We start from the raw sequence: 16432 nt of genomic DNA, 5'->3' as shown, positions 1-16432 counted from the left end.
AAAGAGATTGAAAAATCTACCATGAAATTTATATGGAAACACAAGAGGCCACGAATAGCCAAGGCAATACTCAGTCAAAAGAACAATGCTGGAGATATCACAATACCTGACTTCAAACTATATTACAAAGCAATAACAATAAAAACAGCATGGTACTGGCACAGAAACAGACATGAAGACCAGTGGAACAGAATAGAGGACCCAGATATGAAGCCACACAACTATAACCAACTTGTCTTTGACAAAGGCACTAAAAATATACGATGGAGAAAAGACAGCCTCTTCAACAAAAACTGCTGGAAAAACTGGTTAGCAGTCTGCAAAAAACTGAAACTAGATCCATGGTATCACCCTACACCAGTATTAACTCAAAAAGGATCAAGGACCTTAATCAGACCACAAACTCTAAAGTTGGTATAGGAAAGAGTAGGAAATACTCTGGAATTAATAGGCATAGGCAAAGAACTTTCTCAATGGAACCCCAGCAGTATAGCAACTAAGAGATAGCGTAGCTAAATGGGACTTCATAAAACTAAAATCTTCTTCTCAACAAAAGAAATGGTCTCTAAACTGAAGAGAACACCCACAGAGTGGGAGAAAATATTTGCCAGCTACACATCAGACAAAGGACTGATAACCAGAATATATAGGAAACTCAAAAAACGAAATTCTCTCAAAATTAATGAACCAATAAAGAAATGGGCACGTGAACGAAACAGAACTTTCTCAAAAGAAGAAGATCTAACTGCATAGTCCTGTGTACCAAGGGTCTACTGTAATGTATGATTATTTTAGGTGTTTCTGTTCTTTTATTAACAAATACAACTTTGTATATAGCACTCAGAAACACATAGATGATACACTTACATTGAGATTTTTAAGCAGAGTTTAATAAAAGTGTTATTTACAAAGTTCAGGGGAGTATTATGGCTTGGCTCTGAAATGTTCCCCAAAGGCCATGTGCTAAAGATTTGGTCCCCAGCCTGTGGCACCACTGACAGGTGTGCAAACTTTGGAGTTGAGGCCCTGTAGAAGGAACTGATGTCACTGGGGCCATGCCCATGAAGGGGAGATTGGAAACTTGACTCCTCCTCTCCCTGTCTGCTTCCTGGATGCCATGAGGTGAACAGTTTTGCTCCTCCATGTGCTCCTCGCCATGACCTTCGGCCTCACCACAGGCCCAACACAATGGAAACAAGTGACCATTGACTGAAACCTCTGAAATCACGTATCAAAATAAATCTGTCCTCCTTATAAAAAAAAAAGAAGAAATTCAAATGGCCAAAAAACACATGAAAAAATGCTCACCATCTCTAGCAATAACGGAAATGCAAATTAAAACCACGCTAAGATTCCACCTCACCCCTGTTAGAATAGCCATTATTAGCAACACCACTAACAAAAGGTATTGGCAAGGATGCGGGGGGAAAAAGGAACCCTCTTACACTGCTTTTGAGAATGTAAACTAGTACAATCACTCTGGAAAATAATTTGGAAGCTACTTAAAAATCTAAACATTGATCTACCATATGATCCAGCAATACCACTCTTGGGGATATACCCAAAAGACTGTGACACAGGTTACTCCAGAGGCACCTGCACACCCATGTTTATTGCAGCACTATTCACAATAGCCAAGTTATGGAAACAGCCAAGATGCCTCACTACTGACGAATGGATTAAGAAAATGTGGTATTTATACACAGTGGAATTTTATGCAGCCATGAAGAAGAACAAAATGTTATCATTTGGAGGTAAGTGGATGGAATTGGAGAACATCACTCTGAGTGAGGTTAGCCTGGCCCAAAAGACCAAAAATCATATGTTCTCCCTCATATGTGGACATTAGATCAAGGGCAAACACAACAAGGGAGATGGATTTTGATCACATGATAAAGCAAGAAAACACAAGGAAGGTATGAGGATAGGTAAGACACCCAAAAAATTAGATAGCATTTGTTGCCCTCAATGCAGAGAAAGTAAAGCAGACATTTTAAAGCAACTGAGGCCAATAGGATAAGGGGACCAGGAACTAGAGAAAAGGTTAATTTGAGAAGAGTTAACTTAGAAGGTAACACTCATGTACAGGAAATCAATGCATGTCAACTCCCTCTATAGCTATTCTTATCTCAACTAGCAAAAACCCTTGTTCCTTCCTATTATTGCTTATACTCTCTCTTCAACAAAATTAGAGATAAGGGCAGAATAGTTTCTGCCTGGTAGCGAGGGGTAAGGGGGGGGTAAGGGAGGGGACGGGGGGAAGGGGGGAGAAATGACCCAAACAATGTATGCACATATGAATAAAATTAAAAAATTTTTTAAAAAAAGAATGATGTGCCTTATTAGAAGTCTTTAAATTTACTTTACTGGTGCTTAGTGAACTCAAATGACCCAAACATTATATGCACATATGAATATAATACAAAAAGAAAAAAAAAGAAAGCAAACACTTCCAGAATCATTGATTTAAGAGACGGAAGCTTATCAATCAGATCATAGTCTCTTTTAGGAGGCAAAAAAAACATTTTGTCCTTCATATATTTATTTATTTGGCAAATATTTGTACAAGATCTATTGTGCTCAAAGGGACAAAAATATACATAGTGGAGAATAAGAAAGACAGTGTCTACCTTTGTAGGGTTTCCTTGATGTAGAAGATCTAACAAAACATTATACAATTGAATATTCAATTATAATCATAATGAGTGCTTCCAAGGAGAACGATGCAGCACTTTGCATGGGGATATCGGGGAACTCGCCCTGACCTGGAAGACCAGAGAAGGCTTCCTTAAGGAAGTAGCATTTGAACTGAACTCTAATTAATGAGAACCAGATAACAAGAGGAGCTAGGAAACAGAATTGTATTATAGGCAAAGAACATAGCATATCCGAGGCTCTAAGTCAGGAATGAGGACAGAAGCTGGAGTGGTTGCAGCATGAAGAGCACAGGAAGGTTCTGGAAAAATTGTTAGAGGCCTTTGTCCTCCTTGCTTGGAACACATCAGTCATGCAGGGTCATGCGTGTAGGGTCACGGTAGGACGGGTTTGCTACCGAGAGCAATGGGGTACCACTGGATGAGTCTAGGCAAGGGGTGTGCCAAAGTTTAGCAGTGGTGAAAGATCATCCTGGTGTCAATATGAGTTGGATAGTGTAAGAAGGAGTGCAGATTCAAGAGGCACTTAGAAAAGAAGGGGTGTAGAAGAGGAAAAGCCATCAGCACTTGCAAATCTTCTGGATGTAGAACTGACAGGTGTGTCAGTTGATAGGACATACTACTCTATAACACTCTTCCAGGAGAAAATTTCACTTCAGAAAAAAATTCTTTGGCATTTGGGGAAATTTCCAATAAATTGTTTCACAACTACCTTCTCTGAACTTCTTTTACTGTGACAAATAGGAGAATCAATGTGGTAAACACTGAAATGTGATATTATTATTATACACAGTCGCAGTAATGCTAGAAAAATGAATGTGGGCTTATACAGTGCGCTTAAAGTTGTTTCACTTGTTTCAAGCTTTCAGCTCCCAGAAGGGTGGGAATGGCTTCCCTATGGTAGACCCAGAGCCTGACACCCAACTGCATTGAGAGTGCCCAGAACTGTGTCTTCATGAATACCACGAAGAAGCAAAATTTGGACTTGTGACACTTGCCATATGTATATGAAGTCCCATTTCTCACTTTGTCCCTTACTCTGTGTTTCTGATCCAGACATCACTATTTTACTTCTCTCATGATCCCCCTCCTTAACAGAGGAATTGAACTGGAAGAAGAAATACACGTTAGCATCGATCCCCCCTCTCTGAAAGCAATTATGAAGATCTAGCTGATAACTGTATTTATGATAAAATGGTAGACAGGTAATAGCTAGTAGTTACTGAGTGCCTGCAATGTGCTAACAACTATTCAAAGCACGTCTGTTTATTCACGCACTGCGTTTTAATAAACAATCCTCTGAAAGAAGCACTATTCGTACACTCATTTAACAGATAAGAAAACTAAGGCTCTCAGGACTGAGGATGTAGCTCAGTAGGAGAGCACCTGCCTAGCAGATGCAAGGCCCTGCATTCAATCTCAGCACCACAAAAAAACAAAGAGGAGGAGAAAGAAAACGTAAGGCTTATAGACCTAGGGCCCCCTGAGTAGCAAAATCAAGACTCAAAACCAAGCAGAACAAATGGGTATTAACAGTAAACAAGTATCTGTGCAACTGATGAGGTAACGACATGCAGAAATGGAGGTGGAAATTTATGTTAATCACCTTCTGTGATTCTATATTCTCAATAAATTCAGATAGAAAAACCCAGGTTGACTGCACAGAGGCACAACACTCTGAAAGTTTCAATGCTGTGCCATGCAGATGAAGAATGAAACCCACTGGATGTCTATTTCCCAGCTTTCCAAGTGCTCTCCCACCCCTGCCATGCAACAAAGGAATAACAACTTCAATTTATATGCCAACTAATCATGCCCCACATTCCAAGGTGCATTGCTAGGGATGAAATGCAGTAGTTTAATGACAGAAAGTAGACATAACAGTGTAGCCTCCAGCTTGGATTTAGGGAACTAAATCCAGCCAGGAGTTAGGGAAATCCAGACTGAGAAAGGCTGAATGTCAGAACCAACCTTCTGTGTCATTCTTCCCTGGTAAGCGCAAACAAAGGTGGCAAACTTTAGAGTCCTGTGACGATGGGCTATCTAAGGTAGGATGCTGTAATCACAGCCACTACAAGGATGACAACTGGATTGAGAAAGGGGACACATGGAGAACTGTACTTCCCATGACATCACTGGGGCTAGAACTCATTGAGTACTGATGAGCAGTGATGTTGTGTGCTGTGACACCTGCTTCCCTTACAAACTCCACAGGGCACGAGCTTTCAGTTGGTCTGACTCAGTGCTACAGCACATTTAGCTGTGAGAAAAAGAAAGAGGAAAAAAGAAAAAGAAGGAAGGTACCAGTTTACACATACTACATAGTTACAATTGAGCAGCCATAATCTAGTACCTTCCATGAATTGTCATTTAATTCTTACAACAGTCTTGTGAGATGGAATGAGATGGTTTGGATGTGGTGTGTTACTTAAAGGTCATGTGTTAGAGGCCTAGTCCTCAGCGTGACAGTGTTGGGGTGGTGGGATCTTTATGAGGTGGGGCCCAGGGTTGGCCACAAGATTAGCTCCTCCCCACTCTTGGCTCTTCCTCTCACCGCATGTGATCTCTCCCTTCTATACATGCTCCCACCATGATTCACTGCTATCAGATACTCACCAGAGTCAAGTGATGACAGAACCCTGCTCACAAACCTCCAGAACTATGAGCTAGATAAAACTCTTTTCTTTATAAAGTACCCCACCACAGGCATTTCCTTATGGTAATAGAAATGAACTAATACAGATGGATTTTACTATTATCACATTCTACAAATGAGGAAACTGAGATATAGTGAAATGTGGTAGTAACAGGAAGATTCAAACTAAGCAGTAGAGACAGGATTCACCCAAGCCCTGATCTCAGCATGCTCCTGACTACTATACCGTGATGCCTACCTTAGAAAGTTAACTCTTATGATACAAATGAGTAAGTGTTCCAGAAACTTCCATAGTAGTGGGAACTATAGTGGGGAGTAAATGAGTACCTTCTTAAGAAGGTATATTGGAATCTCCAGGGAGTTTATTCAAACTCCCTACCCCCATCTAAGGCAATTCTCACCCCCACCCCTGGGTGAAAATCCTCACTGTGGTCAGGCACTTTTGGCGATGGCTGTATGTTTTCCCTTCGAACATACTGGGAGGGAAAAATTTAAACACCTTAGAAATTGTTTTCTAGACCAGCGGTCCTCAAACCTGCCTGCAAGTTAGATTAAACCCATATGCTCATAAAAACTGGTGTCCACATCCCACATTACATGGGGGAAATTAGAGCTTCTGGATGGGGCCTGGATGTTTATACTTCTTAAGAGCCACCCTAGTGATTCCAATACCTGGTCCAGATTGAGAAGCACTGGTCAGTTCCTCTCATCAAAAAGCAACAATGAAACTGTCATTTGCAGGAAAGTAGATGGAACTGCAGATCATCATGTTAAATGGAATGAGTCAAACTCATAGACAAATACTGTACATTTTCTCTCATGTGAGGAAGCTGGACCTAAAGAGCAAAATCGACATAAATGAGGGGACTAACTGGGGGCAGGGAACCCAAGGGTAAGCAGGTGAGAATGTAATCAAATCCATTTTAAAGAATTGCAAGAGAGATTGAAAAGGATGGCAAGGAAGGGGGTAGGAAAGCATAACAGAGGGGGTGACTATGACAAAAGCACATTATATGCACATATGGAAATACCGCAATGAAACCCCCCTCTACAATACAGTTGATATGCACTAGTAAAAAATGTGAACAAAAGCAACCGTGAGATGCTCTAGTCTACCTCATTCCCTAAGTATTAGGTTAGAAGTACACACATCAAGGGTGTTAGGTATTTAAAATCTTAATTTAATCCAACGAACATTTCATGAGGCCCTCCTGTTTGGAAAATACAAAGACGCTGAATAATGTAAAACAGGCATCATATATAAGAAAATACCATAGAGATAGGAAAGAGTAAGAGGACTGACGAGAAGAGAGGCCTTAATGGAAAGGGAGGCAATAATAAAAATGCCAGAGGCACACAGGAAATGAATGAGGAACAGCAGAGAAAGAAAAGATGGTTTCTCTTTTTTTTTAAAAAAATTTTATTTTATATAGAGATTCACATACAATTGTAAGAACTAATACAGAGGCACCTCAACTTTTCTTTATCCCCAGTTTTCCCCAGGATTAACAATCTGCATAGCTACAGCACATACATTTTGTCTCTTTTTCTTTTTGATGAAAGACTTTGGCAATGAGCAATCGATTTCAAAAAAGAAAAAAATTAAAGTATCTTATCAGATAATTTAATTACGGGTATGAATCAACATTTTATTTCAAACTTGTGGCAAGAGAAGAGACTTTGCTAACCCTAGAAGGAATATTTTGTAGGAAAAGAGGGAAGTGAGATGCTCCTGGTTAGGCAGGGGGCAGTAAAATGATGTCTGGTTGAGTAGATCATCAGTCTCACACAAACAGTCGGCGAAGTGAGTGGTAGGTAGCTTCCCAGAAGAGGTCTTAATCTCATTAAAGTTTAATGCAAAACTGCTTAAGCATTTTATCACAAATCTTAATTTCCTTCCTAGTAGGAGGCAGTGAATTACATCATGAAAAAATGCATCTGTCTCAAACCAGATTTGGGACAATATTTCTTTATCGTAAGTCAGGAAGCTAAGTGAAGCATTGAGGACCTGCCTTGAGTTCTGGAAGGAATGAATACAGTGCAAGACCTGAGGTCCTGGGGAAGATGACCAAGGTCAGACCCATTGGTGACAGCCAGGAACATGGAAACTTCAGCTTCTAGTGTGACACAAATGACTGGATGTTTGTTATGTATTATTTCCACATTAAATTGTGATCTCTCTATAATGTTAAGTTTCCAGATCAGGGATTTGGCATATTTTTTATCCTAGCTTTTCTTCCCTTGAATATTATGAAGTCTATAATTAACACAAAATAAATATCAACTGACCAAATGAATTTATAAACACTCAGATAACCAGAAATGTTGCCTTCCCTGTATTTCAAATATATTGGGGGTGAGGTGAGCTAAATTATAACATTTCATGAACTGATATTTGGGAAGCATATATAAGAGTATATTTATCTAAAACAATGCTAAATTATGAGAAAAATTTCTGCCTCCTCTTAAACAAAAATCAGCTATACAGACACATTGCTGGGGTCCAGGAATCACTCAAGAAAGCCTCAAGATAAAAATGATCAAATCCATGGCTACTGGGTTGGAAGCTGAGGGATGACAAAGGGATTGCATGAGGGAGGGTTTTATGGTGTGTGTGGGGAGGGATATATATCTTTACATCCTAACTGGTGGTGGTTGTGATATAAATCTATATATCTATCAAAATTCATAGAACTGTACACAATAAGTTTTCACTTTTCCCACAAAAAGTCTATTGAATAGATATTTAACATATGCATTGGGGGGGATCTGCCAACCAATGCAACAATTCTTCTTTCCCTTGGACTGGCCCCACCTCCATCCATGGGTAGATCCCCCGTCCCCGTCCTTGACAATGTGCAGATACCAAACTGGACCAATCAAGTCTGTCTTCTCTCCCTTCCTCTCTCCCTTTTCCTCTCATATTTGAAATTCAGAGTAGCTACAAGGAAATCTCCAAGAGTGGACCTACAGTTGTGAGCCAGTCATATATCATTACAAAGATATAGAAGAGGAGATAGCTTGCTGCAGAATAAGAGGGAGAAGGATGCAAACCCACCAAAAGAAGTGGAGATGAGGGAGTAAGGGAGGGAGGAAGGGAAGGAAGGGGAGAGAGAAAGAAAGAACCCATGAATGAGAATCAGAATGCTGATTAATATAATGGGTTTCTAGTTTCTAATTCTTCTTAAGATCCATTTTCTTTCTCATCCTTGATTTCAATGAGCTATTTTATACCTTATATTCTGCTTTAGGTTTCCATTTAATCAAGCTCAAGTTACCCAGTTTCTCAGAGCACAGACTCTGAATTAATCCATGTGCCTTTAAATAACAGCCCTACCTTCGTCTACAAGTGAGAATTTGGGCAACTTGATTCCTTGGTCTCCTCATCTTTAAAACAAGGCTTATATACCTTCCTGTGAGGATCAAAGGAGCCCTCGTAATATTTGTGAGCAATGTCTGGCACACAGTAACAACCCAAATACTGTCACCACTGTGATTTCCGACACAGCTTTATCAGCATCTGTCTAAATCCCCTATCTCATTTCAGAGCAGGCAACAGCGATCACTGTCAATGTTCTCTGAGGTGAGAGAACAAATTATGGGAAAACGTCACATCCGTTATAAGAACCTCAAAACTTCACCCAAACATGAAAAATAAGGATTCTAACATGAGGCAAAATTATGAACCTCAACAGTTTTGTTACATTTCCTTACATTCTGGTAAGATTTCCTACAGAAACTACACCACAGTGCCAAAAAAAGAAATTCAAGACCTTCCAGAACCTAGCTTGATCTTATTCTCTCTGAGAGGTGAATACAGTGGAGCTATAAGTGTAGATGACATCTTATATCTACATTGTAATTTAGAGCTTACAAATACTTTTATGCATTCTATTTCATTTGGAAATTTATGACAGCTGTTTGAGGCAAGCATTATGGTTGCAATTCTATAGATGAGGAAATTAAGGTTCAGACAGAAACCAATGTTACCCAGCTACTGAGTGGTCATATTTAGCAAGGAAATCTTCAAGCACCCAAATGAGCTTTTTCACAAAAAGCACTTTTATGCCTACTATGTGACTCTTTCTGCAAGTAAAAACTGCATTTTGCAGATCCTACTACTAACTCACTTGTTCCAGGCCTATGCATCTGGTGTTCCCAGAACTGTAGTGAGGTTAGCACACCACCCTCATTGTACAGATTATAAAACCAAGTCTTCAATAATTCAAATCCAAGGTCATCCTTGGGTATGTGAACCTGGAGAATCAGCCCCAATATTTCTTGACTTTAAATCTAGTATTCTTACCCATTGTTCCTTTTCTTTTCTTTTTTGGTACTGGGGTTCAGGGTTTTCACCATGAGCCAGCAGCTTTTGTGTGTGTGTGTGTGTGTGTGTGTGTGTGTGTGTGTGTGATGGATTTTTTCAAGATAGGGTTTCATGAACTATTTGGATCTCATGAACTATTTGCCCCAGCTGGCTTTGGATCCTCCTGATCTCTGCTTTCTGACTAGCTAGGATTACAGGCACCTGGCTAAGTTACTTTATGCTTAATCCTGGAATTTCCAACTGTCATCCAGGTTGGACAACAAAGACATGTGTTCCAGGCCTAGAACTAGCCTAGTCATAGAACTAGCACCCAGACAGACCACCTATGGGAACAAGAGGTTATTCGCTGGGTTTGGCAGCAGTGTAATACCAGATCAGAGCTGATTTTATGCCAGGGTTTGAGAATTACACCAGCACAGCCAAAAAGCCTGTCTTTCAAGAGTAACCATGTGAAAATGACAACCACCAAAGCCCAAAGCAACTGCTCCTCAGCCAATGGAGAAAATTTTTGTTTTCATTTTTTCCTTTTCTTTCCACAGTAATTGCAAGCAAGTTTCTCCTTGAAGAATGGAAGCACCCTGCATCATTGAATTACCAAAGGCGAAAGCACTGGGTAGGAAATAAGACAGTCTTACTGAATGAGGTTTCCGAGATATTGAATTTAGATAACCAAAGGAATGTGACCTAAATTCTACTTTTACCTATGGCAGTGGCTTATATCACACTAAATCTTCTTCCAAAGGTAACTATAAAATCTGGACAAATTAGGAAAAAAACCATTGCTTGGAGCCATTGAAAGAAAACCAAAGCAGTCCAAAGTTGAGTTGAGGGGCTGGGTGTGGTGTATCATGCCTGTAATCCCCCTGCAGAGGCAGAAGGACTGTGGTTTGAGGCCAGCCCAGATGAAAGCATGCTAGACTGTCTCACGAACAAGGCAGGTGTGGTGGTGCACGCCAGTGGCTCCAGTTGCTTGGGAGGTGGTCATAGGAGGACTGCAGGCAGAGGCCAGCCCAGGAAAGACCTTATCTGAAAAACAAACTAAAAGCAAAAAAGGCCTGGGGTATGACTCAAGTGGAAAAGTGCTACCTGAGGTCAATCCCCCAGAGGAAGGGGGTGGGGGGAGAGAGAGAGAGAGAGAGAGAGAGAGAGAGAGAGAGAGAGAACTGGAAAGAACAAATGTGTACACAAATATAAATGAATTCTGACTGCTTTTAGGACTATATGTTGTACTTCACTAAAATGCCTTAAAAATAAAAGAACCAATTTTAATCATTTTAGTTGTTATTAATAATAGTAAACACTTAACTGGCCCTGTCTGTATGCCACAGACTGTTCCAAGTGCTGTAAATATATCCACTTAATACTTATAAGAATCCTATTGTTGTGTTTGTGTTCCAGAATCTTCATGTTGGAAGTTTAATCCCCAAAGTCCTGTGTTAATGGATTGGAAGTGGGACCTTTGGAAGTGGGAGAGTCATTAGGGCTTTGCTCTCATGATTGGACTAATGAACAAGTGAGTTGTGGAGGGAGCAGCTTTGTTATAAAAGTGACCTCTCTCTGACATGACTGCTCTGACTCACCAAGTGACACTCTCTACCATGTCTTGGTCCAGCAGGAAGAAGGCCCTCACAGATGTCAGGCAAATGCTAGCACCATGCTCTTGGACTTCCCAGCCCCCAAAACTGAAATAAATAAGCTCCTAGTTTTTAAAATAAGTTATCTGGTCTCAGGTATTTTGTTTTATCTATACAGGATGGACTAAGACACTTATTCAGTACTTCTATTATCCCCATTGCACAGCACTGAAGAAGGAAGTTAAGTAACAAGTAATGTGCCCCAAAGACACATAGTCAGTGGCATACTGTCTCTCCCTCTCTTTCTCTTTCTCTCTCCCACCCCCATTTCTTGCATTAGAATCAAATGGGAAGTTTTTTTTTTTTAATTCTAGTGTTCAGGCTGCAGCCCAAACCAATTAAATCAGAATCTCTATATCAGGACACAGGTAGCAATATTTTTTTAAAGAAAAGCAACTCCTTATTTGACTTGAATTTACAATGTGCTTCCACATCTAAAGTCTGAAGAGGTTAGGTGATAACTGCTGAGGGTAAATTAGTAAGTGGGAAAATAAGAACTTGAACCTAGTGTGATGAACTCTAGAATCTGAATGGCATACCATCTTCCAAAAACCAGAGGCTTACAGTTCTCTTCCAGGTACCCAAAACTCCATCCTAAAGGACAGCCCAACAATTGAGGGTAGGGACAGAGGCAGGGCTCTGGCACTCATCGAGATGCCCCTATTTCCCTTAATCAGATGAGCAGCCAGTCTGAGACACTCGTGCCAAAGATGGCCTGTGGGACATTACTTTTACCCGAGGCCCCTGTTCTGATACCATTCTCATGCCCTAGGCCTTTATAAATAGTCTCCTCAAGGACCAAACCTCCTTCACAGGGATCCCAAAGAGCTTACTTTTCCCTGGCCTCTCTCCAGGGTGTCTAAGTGACTTGATTATACTGGGGCTCCAAATGCACATGGAGAGAAAGTTGAGAGACATTCAAGGGGCAATGGGGGAAATTTTCTAACATAAAAAATAATATAATCACAGGAGGCTGGCAAGGACATGCTGAGAAATGATTCTTTGGAAATTCCTATTATCCAGATCTCAGTATGGGAGAGATAAAAGAGAGAGTAATGCTTGCACGAGCTTTATCAGTTAAGGGTGCTACAATAACGATTTCCAACTATAAAAGAAAGAAATATATAGTTCTTTCAGACATATATTTAAAAACCACAAAATGGATTTTGAGGATAAGAGAAAGGCAAAAATCTCTGCGTGGTGTCTCCGTGTGCCTTACTGAGCAGCAGGGTATGAAAACTAAAATTTCAGCAAGTCCCTCTTCCCCATAAGATCTGCTGATTCCTGGTATGGTGTGTCCATCCACTTCTCAGTCCCCTAAAAGGTCTGTCTTCCTGCTATCTAAAATGTTATCCACAGCATCCTGATGTCAGCTTTCCTGTCTCACCTTCTCCTTTGAAATTCAAATGAAATTGGCAAAGATACATAGCATATGCTGCGGACAGCCTCAGCGTCTATCCCCATCTCTGGAGATCCCTGAGATATCAGGAAGGGTTGTCATATAGCTGGACCATTTCCAGCACAGAGTCCTACAATTCAAGTGGGACCGTGAGTTTGTGGGACTGGGCAACTAACTGTCTGCACAAGCAGACTTAGTTAAAGTTTTGCAATACAGATTTTTATAGCACAGCTCAGCCAAAAATCTAGCACTTGGCACCTCATAGTCCTAAAATTCCATCAATCTCTCTGCCTGCCAACAGAACTTGTCCAAGACTACTGTACTCAATTCCATTTTCTCTCTTCCTCTTCCTCCTAGCCCCTTTTATTCTTCTCCATGCAGGCCATAACTTCCATGCTACCACTCTCTTCTAGATTATTTTTACCATCTCTGCTTCACTGTCCTCTTCCTGCCCAAGATTTCAACCCCATGCCACCAGTTTTCAAACCCAAGTGCTCCTAAGCTCCCAAAAGAAACTCCCCAGATTGAAAGTGGTTAATCTTTTTACCATGCTTCAACCAAATGATACAAGTTCCTTTTATAAATCCAAACAGTAGGTGTTACCTCATCTCTGCCAGGCACTGATGGAAGTTAGGATATAGTGGGTGAACATGACAAAGTTCCTAATTTTATCACACTCCCAAGAGGAGGTTCAAAAACTATCCATTTGTCTGGGCACCAGAAGCTCACACCTGCAAACCTAGCTACTTGGGAGGGTGAGATCAGAAGGATCACAGTTCAAGGCAAGCCTAAGCAAAAAGTTCACAAGACCCAATTTTAATGAATAGCTTGGCATGGTGACATGTGTCTGTCATCCCGAGCTGCATGAGAGGCTGAGAGGGGGAGTATCACAGTTTCAGGACAAAAAAATTTTTGCAAGATCCCATCTCAATGGAAAAAAGCTGGGCTTGTTGTGCACACCCATCATCCCTGCTATGGAAGGAAGTTTAAAATAGAAGGATCACAGTCCAGGCTGGCCTGGGCACAAAAAGTGAGACTCTATCTCCAAAATAACCACATCAAAAAGGGCTGGAGGTGTGGCTCAAGTGGTACAGTACCTGCCTTGCAAGCACAAAGCCCTGAGTTCAAACCCCAGTACTGAAAAAAAAAAACTGTTTGGAAAACTCCAGTACTCTGCATTAATGAATGAGCAAAGGGAATTAGTTTCACATTTAGGATTTGAAACTCCTAATCCTGATTCTTTCTCTTTTTTCTCTCTTTAAGATATCTACCTGGGTCCTCTCCTTGCCTACACAGGGGATCACAAGCTATAGAAGCAGTGCTCCCAACCAATCCATACCAGATCCACTTCATCAAAATAACCAATGCCCACCATTTCCTCTGCAAAACAGAATGATTGCTCTCCACACAAGGCAGAAAACTCGTGGCTAACAGACAGCTCTAATTCTTCTGCAAGATTAACCAGCCAACTACCAGTTCTAATTATATCAGAGAAGCAGGATTCTACTGTATTTTTCCAAATAAACAGTTTCTCCCCAAGTGCACTAATGGAAGATGATGAAAACAAGAATTGTATTTTATTTCTACCACATGTGGATGACTGGAGGCCTCAGAAAAACTGCAAGAAAATTCACCTCCTCCTTGTATGGAGTATGACTTACAATCTTTTGCAGAAAGAAATTTAAGTCATTGTTATCATTGTTATAGATAGTTGTATCAACGATCTATTCTTGGGTAACAAAGCCCCCGTAATAATTAATGGTTTAAAACAATAAGGTTTTTTGATCTGCTCATTGGTGAACAAGGTAGTCCTACTGATGTAAAACAAAGCCTTAGATATCTTGTGATTGGTTGGCTGTTGGCTGGAGCAGACCTATGTCTTATGATTGATTTACTGTTTACTGAACTCTGTGAATCTCTATATCCATCAGGCCAGTTCATGCCTGCTAGATCAAATTCCAAAAGAGAATGCAGAAGGTACAGGCCTGTTGAGGTCTAGGTTCAAAACTGACATGCTGTCACTTCCACTATATTCCAATGGCCTACATAATTTACAAGGTGACACAGACTAACCTGTACACCCCTCAGACCTGTGCATTTTGGAGGTAGAGCCATTAAAGAGATAATTAAAATTACATAAAGTCATAAGGGTGGAGACCTAATCCAATGGAACTAGTCTTCTTATAAGAAGAAGACATGTGAGAACACACATAAGCACAGAGAAAAGACCTGTGTGAGGAAATAGGAAGAAGACAGCCATATGCAAGCCAAGGAAAGAGTTCTCAGGAGAACAAACCCTAACAACACCTTGATCCTGGACTTCCAGCCTCTAGAATGCTGAGGAAATAAATTTCAGCTGTATAAGCTACTCAGCCTATGGCATTTTTTTATGGAATCTCTAGCAAATTCATACATAAGGTGAACCCAGATTTAAAGGGTATAAAACATGACTCCATCAACTTATGGAAAAGCACATAAAGTCATATTGTAATGGTTGCAGATAGAGAGAGAGATGAAGCATTAAAGCCATTATTACAATCAATGTACCACATTGTGGTACCCTTATCAATGCTTTGTATTCTAATTTATCTCTAAATGTCAGAACACATCAAAAGAAAGTGAGTTCCCTTCCATTTTGGACATAGAAAGTCATGAAGAACAGTTCCTGTCACACAAAGAATCCAAACAGGTTATTTAAATTCTATTAAAGTGCTTAAAAAACACAGGTGGACACATACACACTCCAGAAAAGAACTAAACTCCAGAGAGAGCTTTATGTGAACGACAGACAAGATTGTCTTAGCTCTTGGTGGCACTGAGTAAGAGGAGGGAATGAGAAAATATCATATTTCCAAATACTTTTAATGGCCACAAAGGCTGACTAGAAAATTTTTAAGAGGGCTTGGTCACAGAACAAGTTTTAACCAGCCACTAGTACTTACTCACAGGTCTTACCTGGTGCTTGGTAAGTGTGCACCAAAAACCAGGGGTGAGAAAGGTGCCCCCTGAGGTCACCCCTCTCAGTGCAATGTTACTGATGTCCAAGAAGAATGGAGGCCCAGGGTAGTAGAATGAGAGAACTCTCTTGGATCCTCACCTAAGGAACCTCACCTAAGGAAGACTAAGTCAAGACGGCAGAATGGAGAGAGAGCAACCATTTCAGCTGCTCATAGCCAAATAGTAGCAGAAGGAGAAGAGTGTGATAAAATCTCCCTATAATGCATTCTACTTCTGTATAGTGAGTATAGCTGCCATCCTCAGAAGAGCTGGAAGCAAGAAAGCAGGACTGAAAAGTCACCTGGGTTCTAGAAGCAGGACTGAGGAGGAAAAAACTTGCTACAGAAACCCATAAAGCCAGCAGGTTGGTAGTAAAGCAAGGAAAGAGCTCCTGCTGTTCTGAAAGCTGGCAACTTGTTTGTTGCCAGAGAGGTTAGTGTAAGGTCACCAGCTCTTAAGCCCTGCTGAGGTGAGTCCTGATCCCATATGCAAATCATTTGACACCAGGGATGAACCAAATGAAAGCTGCAGCAAAGCCCAGACTGATCTCAACCACAAATGACACTGAATCATTCCCTGATGTGGTAGCCTGACATAAGAATAGTTGAAGCAATTGAGCAAGATGACACCCACCACAAAGCTGGAGGCATCACACTATCTGATCTCAAAACATACCACAAAGCTATAGAAGTCAAAATAGCATAGTATCAACAACAAAAAAACAACAGAGCCCAGAAATAAATCCATGCATTTGTAATCAATTGA

Source organism: Castor canadensis, chromosome 17, assembly GCF_047511655.1.
Source record: "Castor canadensis chromosome 17, mCasCan1.hap1v2, whole genome shotgun sequence".
NCBI lineage: Eukaryota > Metazoa > Chordata > Mammalia > Rodentia > Castoridae > Castor > Castor canadensis.
This window is presented reverse-complemented; position numbering follows the sequence as displayed.